Here is a 17,644-nt window from a genome sequence, read left to right as displayed (position 1 = left end):
TTATGAACATTTTTGTATGTCTTTCTGAGTTCATATGTTTTTATTTATTTCAGGTAGATTCCTAGTAGTGAAATATTTACCTAGTCAAGAAACACTCCGACAGTCCTGCAATGTGGTTATGCATTTTCTATTTTAACCAGCAATGTATGAAACTCCCTGTGGCTTCACACTTTTGTCAGAATTTTTCAATTTGCCTGTAGTCATTCTAGTGGGAAAAGAATGTATATCAATAATGTTTTAACTTGCATTTTCTCAATTCAAAGTGACATCATACATTTTCACATGCTTTTTAAATTTATTCCTACTTAAAGTTGCTTTTTAAAGTTTGTGCCAATTTTAATTGGCTTATTTATATTTTTACTATTGACTTGTGTACATTTTATGTATTCTTGATGTTAGTGAATTGCCATATATATGCTTTTTAAGTGTTTTCCCTCCTGTAGTCTGTGGCTTTTCTTCTGATTTTCTATTTAGATGAGAACAAATGTTTATTTTATATTAAGTCAAATTATCATTTTTTTCTTTTATAGTTTTCTTTTTTTCAAATGCATTTCTGCTTAACCTTAGCCATAATGGTAATCTTTGTTCTTCTAGAAGTTTTATGGGTAGTGCTTATAGTTAGGTCTAAAACTCATCTTAAACTGATTTTTTGAGCTGTGATATAAGAGTTTATATAAAAATAATAAAAAGTTTCTTAAAAATACCTTGACTAATATATCCAGTTGTTCCAGAACCATTTATTGAAAAGATATATCTCCTTCACATTGACTAGGTCAACATTCAATTGATTATAAATGCACACATCATTTTTGGATTATCTTTTTGTTCCCTTCTTTTTTAATCCGTATACCAATATTGACTATAGCAACAAAGCTTGTATTCTTGAAGTCAGATAGTAAAAGTCCACTGTGTTGTTTCTCTTTTACAAGGTTATTTTGGCTAATCTATATCCATTACATTTTCACATAGTTTTAAAATCAGCATACCAATTTCCACAAAAGAAGGCTAAGCTGATGAGAATGAACATAATAATAATATTCAGTATCCCAGTCTCAATAATCATGATATATATATATTATTTACCTTTTTAATTCTTTAGCTCTTTAATTTTTATCAGTAATGTTTTGTAGTTTTGGTGAAAAGATCTTAGAAATTTGTCATTATATTTAACATCAGGTAATTTATATTTCTTTATTTATATTGATTTATTGCTAAAGAATTCATTGTTTTTATATAATAACCTGCACATGGCAACTTTGCTAAATACATTTATTAATTCTGGTAGGGTTTTTTTTTTTTTCTCGTTGAACCGTAAGGTTTTCCTTTCTTTTCTTTCTTTCTTTTTTTTTTTTTGAGATGGAGTTTTGCTCTTGTTGCCCAGGCTGGAGTGCAGTGGCACCATCTTGGCTCACTGCAACCTCTGCCTCCCAGGTTCAAGCAATTCTTCTGCCTCAACCTCCCAAGTAGCTGGGATTACAGGCATGTGCCACCACAACAGGCTAGTTTTGTATTTTTAGTAGATATGGGGTTTCTCCATATTGGCCAGGCTGGTCTCAAACTCCCAATCTCAGTTGATCCGCCCACCTCAGCCTCCCAAAGTGCTGGGATTTCAGGCGTGAGCCATAGCGCCCGGCTGATCTAAGGTTTTCTTATACATAATAATGTTTATTTTAAGTAATGGGCTTTTACATATTTTCAACCTATATATTTTAATTTTTTTTCCCTTATTGTAGAGGCTAGCACTTGTGGTATAATCATACATGGAAATGGAGATAATTTACATTCCTATATTGTTTAGAATTTTTCTTGTAGGTCTGTCATGAATGTCCAATATCATATTAGGAAAGCTTCCTTGTATTATTGGGTTATGGATATATATATAGATATATACACAGATATATATAGATAGACATAGATATAGATATAAATATATATGTTTATATATATAAAATTTTCCAATCAGGAATGGACGTATATTTTTAAAACCTTTTTTTGTTGACATAATAATGATTTTTCTCTTTATTTCTCTTAATGTGGCAAATTACCACTATTGACTTTGATTTTTAAAATATTTATTCCTAGGAAAACCCTACATGAGCACCATGATATATTATCTTCTTTGTATATTGCTGTATAGAATTTGATTATACTTTATTGACAGTATTTGTGTCTAAATTCAAAAGAGATATTGGCCTGTATTGTTTTTCTTTTATAGTTTAAAATGGCTAACCTTTTGGTATTGAGGTTATGCTGGCCTTACAAAACAGCGTAAGAAGTGTATCATCCTCTTCCATGTTTTGGAAGATTTATGTAATTTTGGTATTATTTTTCCTCAAGTATTTTATAGACTTTACCAATGAATCAATACGATTCTGGGTTTTTCTTTGTAATAAGTATTTTTTTTTTTTACATCATCTGTTCAATATATTTAATAGCTATACAGCTATTTAGATATTTAGTTTTGTTCTTTTAGCATTAGTTTTGATAAGATTTTTAAACTTTATTTTACTGTTTTATTTAATTAGTAGTTGCTCATATTATCCCATCATTATCCTTTTATGAACTATATCAATTCTTATTTTATAGCTAGTGTTGGTAATTTATTTTTACCTTTATCTTTTTCATGATCAATCTTGCTAAAGCTTCACCAATTTTACTAATCTTTTTAAAGAACCAACTTTAGACTTTGAAATTTTCCTTCATTGTTAATTTTATGGTTCAATTATTTAGTCCTTTTTATAAAATTTTATTTCCTCTACTTATTTTGGGTTTATTTTGTTTTTCTTAAGTTAAAAGCTTCTATCATTGATTTTAGATCTTTTATTTTTGTATAGTATAAACTGTTAATTTCACTCAAATTACTGCTTTGTTGAATTTTGCAGGTTTTTGTAGGATGTGGTTTGATTATTATGGAATTAATAATATCCTATAATCCCTCTTGTGATTTATTCTTTGACATATAGGATATTCATAGTTATTTTGCTTAATTTCTTACTGTTTAAAAAATTTTGTATATTTATTGATGTCTTAATTATGATCAGAGAATATGCTGTTTTATTTCAGTCCTTAGTACATATTGAAAAGAAAAGGGGGATTATGGCAGATGGGAGGCAGGACTAGATTGCAGCTCTGGACAGAGCAGAATGTGAAGGCTTGCATTGTGAATTTTAGCTCAGATCAACTGCAAGAGCAAACCAGCAACCCTGAGAGGACCTACAGACCAACTGAAGGAAGCAGACTGCTCCTGCAGGACCCGGGAGACACCCCAAATATTGTAAGTATCCCAACTGTGGAAGTGGGAAAAGCAGATCTTCCTCTCCGGAAAGGAACACACACCCCTTCTGGAGAGGTTGAAGGTCTGTTTGTGGGAGACATTTCTGACTTTACCTGGAGCTGAGTCAAGTTAGAGAGCCAAGTGAAATACAACGGTAGAGGAAGCAGCAGAAAGGCCCTGGGAGCTCGCTCGGTCCCCAAGCAGCCTATTCCTACCTGGCACTACAGGGATCCATCGAGAGGGTGGCCAGAGGAGCAGGAGGTAAAACTCCAGAGGGAGAAGGAATTCTCTAGCTGAACTTTGTAACAACTTGAATGGGGCAAGAACCCTCCTGGCCAGAACTGAGGGCTGGGCAGACTTCAAGGCGGGGGAAGAACTAAAGCCCTTTTATTTAGCAGCTGGGAGGTGGATAGCCCTAGGCAAGTTTTCAAGCCAGTCTTGCCCTCAGCCTGGAAATGGACTCTGGGCTCTTGGGGAGGCATGGTGGGAATGAGACCATCTCTTCAGGCACGGTGGGAATGAGACCATCTCTTCAGGCACGGTGGGAATGAGACCATCCCTTCAGTTTGTGTGGGAGCTGAGTGTGGTCTGTGACTGCTGGCTTTCCCCCACTTGCCTGAAAATCTTCATGACTCAGCAGAGGCAGCCATAATCCTCCCAAGTACACAACTCCAGTGACCTGGGACTCTCACCACCATCCCCCACAGCAGCCCCAGCAAGACCTGCCCAAGGAGATTCTGAGCTCAGACATGCCTAGCCCCGCCCCCACCTAACGGTCCATCCCTACCCACCCTGGTAGCAGAAGACAAAGGGTATATAGGAATAAGGGAAGAGTACTACATCAAGGGAACACACCGTGGGACAAAAGGATCTGAACAACAGCCTTCAGACCTAGACCTTCCCTCTGACAGAGACTACCCAAATGAGAAGGAACCAGAAAACCAACCCTGGTAATATGACAAAACAAGGCTTTTCAACAACCCCCCAAAATCACACTAGTTTATCAGCAATGGATCCAAACCAAGAAGAAATCCCTGATTTACCTGAAAAAGAATTCACAAGGTTAGTTATTAAGCTAATGAGGGAGGGGCCAGAGAAAGGTGAAATCCAATGCAAGAAAATTCAAGAAATGATACAAGAAGTGAAGGGAGAAATAGTCAAGGAAATAGATAGCTTAAAGAAAAAACAACAAAAAATTCAGAAAACTTTGGACACACTTTTAGCAATGCGAAATGCTATGGAAAGTCTCAGCAACAGAATTGAACAAGTAGAAAAAAGAAATTCGGAGCCCGAAGACAAAGTCTTCAAATTAACCCAATCCAACAAAGACAAAGAAGAAAGAATAAGAAAATATGAACAAATCCTCCAAGAAGTCTGGGATTATGTTAAACAGCCAAACTTAAAAATAATTGGTGTACCTGAGGAAGAAGAGAATTCCAAAAGCCTGGAAAATATAGTTGGGGGAATAATCAAGGAAAATTTCCCAGGCCTTGTGAAAGACCTAGACATCCAAGAAGCACAAAAATACCTGGGAATTCTTTGCAAAAAGGTCTTCTCCTAGGCACATTGTCATCAGGTTATCCAAAGTTAAGATGAAGGAAAGAATCTTAAGAGCTGTGAGACAGAAGCACCAGGTAACCTATAAAGGAAAACCTATCAGATTAACAGCAGATTTCTCAGCACAAACCCTACAAACTAGAAGGGACTGGGGACCTATCTTCAGCCTCCTCAAATAAAATACTTATCAGCTAATAATTTTGTATCCAGGAAAACTAAGCATCAAATATGATGAAACGATACAGTCATTTTCAGACAAGCAAAGGCTGAGAGAATTCACGATTACCAAGCCACCACTATAAGAACTGCTAAAAGGAGCTCTAAATCTTGAAATGAATCCTGGAAACATATGAAAACAGAACTTCTTTAAAGCATATATCACACAGGACCTATAAAACAAAAATACAAGTTAAAAAACAAAAACAAAAAACAAAACAAAACAAAACACAAAATACACAGGCAACGAAGAGTAAGATGAAAGCAACGGTACCTCACATTTCAATACTAACGTTGAGTGTAAATGGCCTAAATGCTCCACTTAAATGATAGAGAACTGCAGAATGGATAAGAACTCAATAACCAACTATCTGCTGCCTTCAAGAAACTCACCTAACACATAAGGACACACATAAACTTAAAGTAAAGGGGTGGAAAAAGAGTTTTCATGCAAATGGACACCAAAAGTGAGCAGGGGTAGCTATTCCTATATAAGGCAAAACAAACTTTAAAGCAACATCAGTTAAAAGAGACAAAGAGAGACATTATATAATGGTAAAAGGCCTTATCCAACAGGAAAATATCACAGTCCTAAGCATATATGCATCTAACACTGCCGCTCCCAAATTTATAAAACAATTACTAATAAATCTAAGAAATGAGATGGACAGCAACATAATAATAGTGGGGGACTTCAATACTCCACTGACAGCACTAGACAGGTCATCAAGAAATTCAACAAAGAAACAATGGATTTAAACTATTCCTTGGGACAAATGGACTTAACAATACATACAGAACATTTAATCCAACAACCAACCACAGAATACACATTCTATTCAACAGTGAATGAAACTTTCTCAAAGATAGACCATATGATAGGCCATAAAACAAGCCTCAATAAATTTAAGAAAATTGAAATTATATCAAGCACTCTCTCAGACCACAGTGGAATAAAACTGGAAATAAACTCCAGAAGGAACCTTCAAAACCATGGAAATGCATGGAAATTAAATAACCTGCTCCTGAATGAGCATTGGGTCAAAAACAAAATGAAGATGGAATTAAAAAAATTATTTGAACTGAATGACAATAAGGACAATAATGACCTCTGGGATACAGCAAAGGCAGTGCTAACAGGAAAGTTCATAGACTTAAATGCCTACATCAAAAAGTCTGAAAGATTGCAAATAGACAATCTAAGATCACACCTCAAAGAACTAGAGAAACAAAAACAAACCAAACCCAAACCCAGCAGAAGAAAGGAAGTAACCACGATCAAGCAGAACTAAATGAAATTGAAACAACAACAACAAAAACAATACAAAAGATAAATAAAAAAAAAGCTAGTTCTTTGAAAAGATAAATAAAATTGATAGACCATTAGCAAGATTAACCAAGAAAAGAAGTGTGAAAATCCAAATCACCTCGCTAAGAAATGAAACAGGAGATATTACAACTGACACTGTTGAAATACAAAAGATCACTCAAGGCTACTATGAACACCTTTACACACATAAACTAGAAAACCTAGAAGAGATAGATAAATTTCTGGAAAAATACAATCCTCCCAGCTTAAATCAGGAAGAATTAGATACCCTGAACAGACCAATAACAAGCACTGAGATTGAAATGGTAATTTAAAAATTACCAGCACAAAAAAGTCCAGGACTAGATGGATTCACAGCAGAATTCTACCTGACATTCAAAGAAGAATTGGCATCAATCCTTTTGACACTATTGCACAAGTTAGAGAAAGAAGGAACACTCCCTAATTCATTCTATGAAGCCAGCATCACCCTAATACCAAAACCAAGAAAGGACATAACCAAAAAAAACCACTACAGACCAATATCCTTGATGAACACAGATGCTAAAATCCTTAACAAAATACTAGCTAACTGAATCAAGCAACATATCAAAAAGATAATCCACCATGATCAAGTGTGGTTCATACGAGGAGTGCAGGGATGGTTTAACATATGCAGCTCAATAACTGTGATATACCACGTAAACAGAATTTAAAACAAAAATCACATGATCATGTCAATATATGCAGAAAAAGCACTAGACAAAATCCAGCAACACTTTATGATTAAAATTTTCAACAAAATCGGCATACAAGGGACATACCTTAATGTAATAAAAGCCATATATGACAAACCCACAGCCAAAATAATACTGAATGAGGAAAAGTTGAAAGCATTCCCTCTGAGAGCTGGAACAAGACAAGGATGCCCACTTTCACCACTCTTCTTCAACATAATACTGGAAGTCCTAGCCAGGGCAATCAGGCAAGAGAAAGAAAGAAAGGGCATCCAAGTCAGTAAAGAGGAAGTCAAACTGTCACTGTTTGCTGATGATATGATCATTTACCTTGAAAACCGTAAGGACTCCTGCAGAAAGCTCCTAGAACTGATAAAAGAATTTGGCAGTTTCCTGATACAATGTACATAAATCAGTAGCTCTTCTATACACCAACAGCGACCAAGCAGATAATAAAATCAAGAACTCAACCCGTTTTACAATAGCTGACAAAAAAAAATACTTAGGAATATACCTATCAAAGGAGTCAAAAGACCTCTACAAGGAAAACTACAAAACATTGCTGAAAGAAATCATAGACAACGTATACAAATGGGAACACATCCCATGCTCATGGATGGGTAGAATCAATTTTGTGAAAATAATCATACTGCCAAAAGTAATCTACAAATTTAGTGCAATCCCCATCAGAATACCACCATCATTCCTCACAGAATTAGAAAAAACAATTCCAAAATTCATATGGAATCAAAAAAGAGCCCACATAGCCAAAGCAAGACTAAGCAAAAAGAGAAAATCTGGAAGCATCACACTACCTGATTTCAAACTATACTATAAGGCCATAGTCACCAAAACAGCATGGTACTGGTATGAAAATAGGCACATAGACCAATGGAACAGAATAGAGAACCCAGAAATAAACCCGAATACTTACAGACAACTGATCTTCGACAAAGCAAAGAAAAATATAAAGTGGGGAAAGACACCCTTTTAAACAAATGGTGCTGCGATAATTGGCTAGCCACATGTAGGAGAATGAAACTGGATCCTCATCTTTCACCTTAGACAAAAATCAACTCCAGATGAATTAAGGACTTAAACCTAAGACCTAAAATTGTAAAAGTTCTAGAAGATAACTTTGGAAAAATACTTTTAGACATTGGCATATTCAAGGATTTCATGACCAATGACCCATAAGCAAATTCAATAAAAATAAAGATAAACAGCTGGGGCCTAATTAAACTAAAGAGCTTTTGCACTGCAAAAGGAACAGTCAGCAGAGTAAACAGACAACCCACAGAGTGGAAGAAAATCTTCACAATCTATACTTTTGACAGAAGACTAATATCCAGAATCTATAACGAACTGAAACAAGTCAGTAAGAAAAAAATAATCCCATCAAAAACTGGGCTAAGGACATGAATAGACAGTTCTCAAAAGAAGATATACAAATGGTCGACAAACATATGAAAAGATGCTCAACATCACTAATGATCAGGGAAATGCAAATCAAAACCACAATGGGGTACCACCTTACTCCTGCAAGAATGGTCATAATAAAAAAATCAAAAAACAGTAGATGTGGTGGTGGATGTGGCTAACAGGGAACAGTTCTACACTGCTGGTGGGAATGCAAACTAGTACAGCCACTATGGAAAACAGCGTGGAGATTTCTTAAAGAACTAAAAGTAGATCTACCATTTGATCTAGCAGTCCCACTACTCAGTATCCATCCAGAGGAAAAGAAGTCAGTATTAGAAAAAGATACTTGAACATGCATGTTTACAGCAACATGATTCACAATTGCAAAATTGTGGAACCAACCCAAATGCCCATCAATCATCGAGTGGATAAACTGTGGTGTGTCTGTGTGTATATATATACATATATAACGGCTGCATAGTATTCCATCATACATATATATGTATACATGTATGTATATGTTTGTGTGTGTGTATATATATATGTATATGTTTGATGGGATACTATGCAGCCATTAAAAGGAATGAATTAACAGCATTTGCTGTGACCTGGATGAGACTGGAGACTACTATTTTAAGTGAAGTAACTCAAGAATGGAAAACCAAACATCATATGTTCTCACTGATATGTGGAGCTAAGCTATGAGGACGCAAAGGCGTAAGAATAATACAATGGACTTTGGGGAAGGATGGAAGTGGGGCAAGAGATAAAAAGAGATAAAAGACTACAAATATGGTGCAGTGTATACTGCTGGGGTGATGAGTGCATCAAAATCTCACACATCACCACTAAAGAACTTACTCATGTACTCATGTAACCAAATACCACCTGTACCCCAATAACTTATGGAAAAATATAATAAAATAAAAAATAAAAAAGTTATCATGGTACTAGGTAGTTCAGTAGTGGAAAAAAATGTTTACAGAGCCATAGTAACAAAAATATTGACTACAAATTTAATTTTAAAAAATGTGTATATATATATACAGAGAGGGAAAGACCAGATTCATTATTTAGTATATATGTAATGTTCCATATATTTCAAATAAATATGTATTGTTACTAGATAGAGTGTTCTATAAATGTTAATAAGGTCAAGTAGATTAGTTGTCAGTTTTTATCTAATTGTTTTAAAAATTACTGAGAAACAGAAATTAAAGTCCTCAATTATGATCATGAGTTTGTCTCTCTTCGATTCTCTGTGTTTTCTTCATACATTATAAAATTCTTCTTTTAAAAGTATGCACATGTAAGATTGCTATGCTATCTGATTAATAGCTTATTTTGTCAATACATTTTTCTTTGTTTTCCTAGATGTCTTAAAGTCTACTTTCTGTCGTTAATATCCTCATAGCATATTTCTTATTGATATGGGTAGATCTAAGTCTCTCTCTCGCTCTCTAAAAAAAGTACATATGTGTATATATGTGTGTGTATATATTTACACACACATATACTTTTTTTGCTTATATACTTTTTTTTGAGTGAAGTGACGGTCAATGGCAACTTTTTATATTCTAAGTGGAGAGATAATTCAACTTTTATTTTGCTATCCAAAATATAACAATATACAATTTTCTTGAGAGAATAAAAATCTATGAGTTATGGCCACCCTTCATAAGAAAACTAATCTCATTTATTCTAAGAAGCCTATGTCTACACGGAACCCTCCTCTGTGATTTCATAAGGACGTACCATTCCAAAGAAGAAGTTTCTGGGTTTTAAAAGTGATTTACTATCTTGGCCATACTGTATTATGGCTGGTATCTTGTGGAGAGTGGGGAAGCAGTAGAAAAAGTCCTTTTATGTTTAGTATCCTAGAGGCTTCTATTCTGATCATTCACATTGCTACGTTAGGCACCACTACCTTTGATAAAGAAACAGCAGAGGAAAATGCTATGAATAAACACACACACTCGAAGATACCATTTTTTTAAAGTTCTACAAAAAGCCTATTTTGCTAACAGAATCTCTTTACTTTGGTGTCACACTTGAGCTTATCTAGTGTTTTCCAGATGCACTTTCTTCACCTCAAAAAGCCATATTTAAACAACAACCACAAAAAAGTACATTAAGAAAAATTCTTCATACTCTCTGCCAAAATCACATGTACTTTATTGAAACAGACGATACCTTCTTTGATATCCAGTGAAATATACATTGTAAAAAATTAAGATAATGTCAAAGTTACCATATGTTTGTTTTTCACAAGTTGTCAACAGGAAACTTGCTCTTGGGGTGTTGGTTATTTGTCAGCAATTATTAATAGGTATGGACACCGACAAAGACCCCACTGGCGTTTAGCCCTCAAAATAGCTGAGAACTAAAAACCCGTCAGTAAGCAGCTGCTGCTATCATGAAGTGCACACTGCAGTTAAAATTTACATGGAAGTGTTCGTATTAAATATGAATTTTTAAATTACCCAATGGTGATAAAATTGCTTTTTATTTAAATTTATTTTTAATTTGCAAGCATATTAATTAGAACAGATGCAGTTTTGTAAAAACATCTTAAAAACCTTAAATTTAAATTAAATCATTATTTGTATTAAGGTTTCACAAAAACATACCTTAAAATTTAAATAACTCTAGAAAAAGCATGATACAAATAAGCAATGTTCAATTTCAATCACTTCACCAATTGTCTTTGGGTCAGTTGGTGACTTCGTTGTTCTTGGCTAGGCCCATTTATGTGTCTGGGGATTAACTAGCCTATTTGCTTATCAAGGCTGTGCACACCTGGGATGACTAGAGCAACTCAGATATACTTCACATTTCTTACCCTCCAGTAGACTAGTCTGGGTATGCCCTTGTGGTATTAATAGAAGAATGAGAGAGGAGAAAAACCCAATCATATGGGCACATTTCAAACTCCTATTTGCATGATATTGGCTAACATTCAATTGATCAAAGCAAATCACATGACCAAACCCGGAGTCAAGCAATGGGCAAATCCAAGTGAAGTGGCAAAGAGCATGGAAACAGGGAGGTGTAAAACATAGGCAGATGGTGCAGTGGCTCATCCTGTAATACAAGCACTTTGGGAGGCTGAGGCAAGAGGACGGCTTGAGCCCAGGAGTTTGAGGCCAACCTGGGGAACAGTGAGAACTGGTGGCTACCAAAAATATTTTAGAAATTAGCTGGGTGTGTCCAGCATGGTGGCTCATGCCTGTAATCTCAGCACTTTGGGAGGCTGAGGTGGGTGGATCATTTGAGGTCAGGAGTTCAAGACCAGCCTGGCCAACATGGTGAAACCCCATCTCTACTAAAAACACAAAAAGTTAGCTGGGGGTGGTGGTGGGCACCTGTAATCCCAGCTGCTCAGGAGGCTGAGGCAGGAGAATTGCTTGAACCCAGGAGATGGAGGTTGCAGTGAGCCAAGATTATGCCACTGCACTTCAGCCTGGGTGACAGAGTGAGACTCCATCTCAAAATAAATAAATAAATGAACAAATAGCGGGGTGTGTGGTGTGCATCTATAGTGCTAGATACTAAAGAGGCTTAGGTGAGAGGATTGCTAGAGCCCAGGAGTTCAAGGCTGCAGTGGATTATCACTGTGCCACTGCACTCCAGCCTATGCAAGAAAGACCCTGTCTCAGAAAGATTTTTTTTTGAAGGGGGGGTGGGGGAGACACATAAGGGTCATTGACACAATATTCTCATCATTTACAGGCCTTAAACTTAAATTTTTATCTCTTTCACATTTATCATATTTTTGAATATATCTAAAATCATATGAGAAAATTTATGGTTAATTCAAGATTATTAGGATAAATAATATTTTTGTTTTTATGTCTATTGGCATATCTGCACAACCCATATAAAGGTGATTTTAAAAATTACCTGTGTAAAGGGAAGATTTTGCCGTTGGAAAGCACATAGAATTCATTAGCATTGAAAGCAAATTTGAATGGTCTGTCTGGAGTTCTTGGTATCCTATTCTCTCCACATATGTAAGAATGACTTTTGTCTTTAACATATCAGTTGTTTAGATGAGTATAAAAATAATAGTCACTAATCCAGATGTTTCATAATATCAAATTAATTCAAGAAAAATAAGTTTATATAAATTAATAATATCCATCGAGCTCTTCCCACTTCTCCAATAAAGTCAGAAAATTTAGAACACTAAAAACAGTGAGAAAAGAATGCACAGTGGATCAGTAGAAAAGAACATAAAGGCATAGAAAGAGGTGAAATCACATAAGGATGATGGAGAGGAAATTTATATATAAGAGTTAATGTTGTGCATGTTATTCCAAATAGTAAGAGTTAAATACTGACAAAAATATTATTATTTTCACAGAAGAGTTGAGGAAGGTAGCATTCATTTAGTTTTTCCATCTGCAGTTATAACCAAAGGAAAAAGCTTGTGTTGAAATGTCTAGCTGTGGAGATGTTTGTCATTGCAGACACTTTTATTTGTAATTCATGCAATGTAAATAAAGCAAAGTAGAGAAAATATTGTGGTAAAAGAAAAAGCTGTATATTTTTTCTTTTTAAAATAAACAAAAAATTTGGCAAATAAAATATAGAATTTCCAAACCATGATTTGTAGAAAAGTGAGATTATATATTATATATATATATACTTGAATAAATACATATAAGAATATGCACTTAAATAAGATGGAATGAAAATTTTTATACATGTGTAGATTTGTAGACCAAAGATGACGTCTGACAATGCTACATGATATCAAGAAGTAAGCAGAGTACATATCTTAGCAAATTTTGGTGCATAAAATCAAGATTCTTGACAAATAACAAAAATTCATATCAAAGCACATTTTCTCAAAAAAAGTTTTACATAATGAAAATATTTAACACTATACATTGGTTTGTTCTTTTTAAACATGTGTTTAGTGTGAAATGTAACACATAAAGATAATTATTTACAATTAATTAAAATATAAATCTCAATGAATTATCAAAATGTGAACTCATGTAATTTATAGAAAAATCAGGAAATAGAACAACTTAAACTAACCAGAATCCTATCTCATGCTATATCTTAATGATTACCTCCTTCCTCCTGGGGTTTTTAGGATGCTTCTAATGTTTTGCATCTTAAACTAAAGAAAATTCTATAGGATTGTTAATTTTGTATAAATTGATCAAGTTATACACTTATAATTTGTGTACATATTTTATATTTCAATTTTAAAAATGTAATAATGCTTTGTTATCATAAAGTCCTTTAACTCTCCTTAACTGCTAGTTTATTAGGACACATTTGACACACTATAAGCCCCTAGTATAGATAAATTTTTACCATGAGTTCTCTGAGCAGCAAAATAACAACAATAGCAACAACATTAAACTAACAAACGATATAAAACAAGTTTTAAAATGAGAGTTTGGGGGCTAGAAGTTTGTTTTCTGCTCTCCATCTTTATTGGGATGGAATTTGTTCACATATGTGAGCAAATCAATATTCAAAATTGAGAGGCTATAACAAAATAAAGGGGAAATAACTGGATCAATTTGAAAAGCCCTGAGTTTGCATAATAATTATTTATTTGAAATCTGTGAAACATGTCTCTTAGTACAAGAACTAAATCTTACACTTGGGTGTATGGACAGCAAAAAGTATATCACTTTCATTTATTTTATGCCAAATAAATCATTGTTGGAAGGAAGGAAGGAAGGAAGGAAGGAAGGAAGGAGAGCTATTAAGGTACGGTGGAAATACATGAATCTTAGATGTAGATAGGGCTGAATTGGACCCTGGTTAAGCTATGCACATATTTTCTGCATCTACAGAAACTTTTTCATCTTTTTACGTTTTGGGCTTGCAATATTCAGATTCAAAGTAACATCATGTGAGCTGGAAAAATTAAGTGATACATTTCATGCAAAATTTGTATTTTAATAATGCATCCAAATGTGTCCAAGGAAAGATAAATGTTAACTTCCCTGTCTGAAAATTTTATACTGTGAAAGTGTCTGTTTTTATTGACTTAATGGTTTATTTTGTAAGGATTAATTGAAATGATATATGTGCATGCCCCTTATAAACCTAAGAGTACTAGGGATATTATGAGGTGTACATTTTAAATAACATTTATATTATTCACCGGACACCAGCTTTCCTAGGCTGAGCCAAAATAGAAAAACAGGCCATAAAAAGAGAGCCCAGCAAATCAATCTGTAATGATCACTAAAGCATCACTGGGGTAGATCCACATTGCCAGTTATTTTTGGTCTCTATAGCGAACTGTCCCTTCAGAAAACTAGCAAATCCTATTGTTTCTGACAAGACTGGTTAAATTAATTTTCCTCAAATCGAAATTCAGTAGAGCAATGGTAAAGTGTGCCCCTAAATAAGTAAAATCAAAATAACCCCAAATCCAAAAACCTTTCATCTGTTTTCACAAAGAGAAAGGATGGAAAATGATTACCCTATATAGAGATCATATTTAGGGCTGTTTTCTAATACATTATATTACTAAGACACATCATTAAACACAAGTAGAACTAAACTTTGTAGGCCTCAAATATGATTAATAGCCTTATAACCTTCTCTTGGAATTTCTCAGCTCAAGCATCTATAAATTGGGTTTTCCTGAATGAGTGCGTTTTTTGCTTGAATCTTTAGTACTTCTGATGTAATCTGAATAATACACATGATCCCAAACCTTCTATACTCAATTTTTAAAATGTGTAAATGCAGTACATACCAATTCTTTTTTTTTTTTTTTTTTTTTTTTTTTTTTTTTTTTGAGACACAATCTCACTCTGTCTCCCAGGCTGGAGTGCAATGGGGCGATCTCGGCTCACTGCAACCTAGCCTCCCAGGTTCAAGCGATTCTCCTGCCTCAGCATCCTGAGTAGCTGGGATTACAGGTGCCTGCCACCACATCTGGCTAATTTTTGTATTTTTAGTGGAGATGGGGTTTCATCATGTTGATAACGCTGGTCTCGAACTCCTGATCTCAGGTGATCTGCCTGCCTCCACCTCCCAAGGTGCTGGGATTACAAGCTTCAGCCACCGTGCCTGGCCATTACAGACCAATTCTTAGAAACTTATTTTCAACTTGTTGAATGTATTCGTAAAGATGAGAGAAAAATTTTAAAATGTTAAATAAGGTTTCTATTTTACACTATCAATAAAATGTACATATTTTTAATGATTTTCTTAAACATATTTTTTCCCTCATTTTTTTTCTGTCAGGTATAATTGCACCCACTCACCAATTTTAAATACAGGATAATGTCAAAATCGTCAGGAAATTAATAGAAATTTTAAATCCACAAACACGTGATATGGAACAGATATTCAAAAAATCCCATTAAGTTAAACATTATCTCCTATTTCAGGAACCCATCTGCAATATTTTAATTAGAATGCTTCTTTCCTGAAAATGCACATTCATTCTGTATGCTATTAAAATCATCCATAACTAAAAGTAAATAATGCTGTTTTAAAATATTGCAATGCATTTTCATGACTTGCCTTGCTTATGAACACAGGAATTTGTTCATAAATTATCTTTAAGAAATATGTAAATCTCCATACTTTATGAATGAGAAGACCAAATCAAACTAATGTGGCAGTCTGGGTTCATTTGGGAGATAAACATCACACAGTAGATTAGCAGGGATGTTTGATACAAAGCACTATTAAGTATGGTTAAAAAAAAAAGAAAAGAAAAGAAAGAAAACTGGAGTACGAATCCGTCAGGTCAGAACCATGGCAGTGACCAAGGAGCAAGATCTTACAGATGGACCTGTACGTGCTGCTAGACATTGAGGAGAAGGTGGCAAAGAGGTGGAGAAGGCATATAGGCAGAAGGCCTCCTCCTGCTACCCTGAACTCTTCCACTGGCAGCTGAACTCTTCCACGAGCATTCTCAGGCCTTGGAGGTGCTGACCGATGCTGCAGCCGGGGCTGCGTATGACAAGGTCAGGAAAGCCAAGAAGCAGGCAGCAGAGAGGACTCAGAAACTAGACGAGAAAAGGAAGAAAGTGAAGCTTGATCTGGAGGCCCGGAAGCGGGAGCGGCAGCACCAGGCAGAGAGGGGAGGGAGAGGGGGAGGAGGAGGAGGAAGGGGAGGGGGAAGGAGGAGGAGGAAGAGGAGGAGGAGCTGGAGGAGAGCCTGAGCACCAGGACACTAGAGCGAGAGATCAAATGCCTGAGTGAAGAGGGTTCCCGGCAGCTGGAGGAACAGCAGAGGCTGATCCGGGAGCAGATACACCAGGAGCGTGACCAGTGGTTGAGAGGAAAGACAAAATACTAAAGGCCAAGGAACCCCCAAACTAAAGCTAAAATGGAAGTGCAAGATGGCTTGGGGGGAGTCAAAAGGTGGCTACTCCAAAGACGTCCTCCTATGGCTTTTGCAAAAGTATGGTGAGGTTCTCAACCTGGTGCTTTCCAGTAAGAAGGTAGGCACTGCTGTGGTGGAGTTTGCGACTGCCAAGGCTGCGGAGCTGGCTGTCCAGAATGAAGTTGGCCTGGTGGATAACCCTCTGAAGATTTCCTGGTTGGAGGGACAGCCCCAGAGCACCGTGGGCCCCAGCCGCCCAGCACTGTCAAAGGGCTCAGTGCTGTCGGTGAGGGAATACGAGAGCGTCATCATGATGCACATGCGCCACGCGGCCGAGCTGCAATGGCTGATCTCAGAGATGCACCAGCAAGACCGAGAGGGGCAGCCCACGTAACCCCGGCTCCAGCCACCCGCCGGCAGCCTTTTTCTTTAACGTCACCAATAAACTTTTGTTTGTTTGTCTGTTTTTAAGAAAAAAAGAAGGAATGATAAGATGTAAGGAAACTGTATGGTATCTTAGGGCTGATGGAGAGTACTCAGGGACAAACTTGGAAGGTGTTCAGACTTTATTGGAGAAAATGTGGGTCAGTTCACTGGATACCAGGAAAGTTCTCAATTTTGGTCAGACCACAGCTGATCCGAGTTCCTTGGCAAGTGAAAGGCCACCTGCAGGGTGTAGGGGATCAACAACTCTAAGTAAGTGTATCCAAGGGATTCCCGGCAATTGGTGGGGCCGGAGATCTTTAGAGCGGACAGTCTGTGGGAGCTCCGGTTTCCAGAGAGTGCTGTGCAAAGATAAT

The 17,644-nt window shown here is 35.9% G+C and overlaps 1 pseudogene; it reads left to right on the top strand.

Moving 5' to 3' along the window:
- The first annotated feature begins 15,723 nt into the window (after positions 1-15,723).
- LOC100968538 (dnaJ homolog subfamily C member 17-like) lies at positions 15,724-17,245 on the top strand (annotated as a pseudogene).
- The last annotated feature ends 399 nt before the right edge of the window (positions 17,246-17,644 follow it).

Source organism: Pan paniscus, chromosome 13 (assembly GCF_029289425.2).
Source record: "Pan paniscus chromosome 13, NHGRI_mPanPan1-v2.0_pri, whole genome shotgun sequence".
Lineage (NCBI taxonomy): Eukaryota > Metazoa > Chordata > Mammalia > Primates > Hominidae > Pan > Pan paniscus.
The sequence above is the reverse complement of the archived record's forward strand: the minus strand, read 5'-3'. Positions and strand labels throughout refer to the sequence as shown.